The sequence below is a fragment of the Arachis ipaensis genome, chromosome B09, assembly GCF_000816755.2.
Source record: "Arachis ipaensis cultivar K30076 chromosome B09, Araip1.1, whole genome shotgun sequence".
NCBI classification, from domain to species: domain Eukaryota; kingdom Viridiplantae; phylum Streptophyta; class Magnoliopsida; order Fabales; family Fabaceae; genus Arachis; species Arachis ipaensis.
The window spans coordinates 49,467,588-49,468,154 of NC_029793.2; positions in this window are offsets into that span (position 1 = coordinate 49,467,588).

Below are 567 nucleotides of genomic sequence, written 5' to 3' on the forward strand. Positions count from 1 at the left end.
TAGATTTGTTTCCTTCTAAAATATTATTAAATAATATTTTCTTAAATGATTGATCAACGCGGAAGATTTAGATATAATGTAATTGGGTTGGATTCGTAAGTTAAAATATTGGATATTGGATCGGTCGAGGTTTTGAGTAACTTTTTTAGCATAAAAACTAAAAGAACAAATAAATGATAAAAAAACAAAATGAAAAATTTTTAAAGGTACAAATTTAGAGAATAAATTATCCAATGTGGGTCATGGATCCGTTTTTAGATTTGTTTCCTTCTAAAATATTATTAAATAATATTTTCTTAAATGATTGATCAACGCGGAAGATTTAGATATAATGTAATTGGGTTGGATTCGTAAGTTAAAAAAAGAAATATTGGATCGGTCGAGGTTTTGAGTAACTTTTTTAGCATAAAAACTAAAAGAACAAATAAATGATAAAAAAACAAAATGAAAAATTTTTAAAGGTACAAATTTAGAGAATAAATTATCCAATGTGGGTCATTTTAATTGGATCCGTTTAAATCTCGATCTTTCAAATTCTAGACACCAGCACCTACGGCTGACTCACAT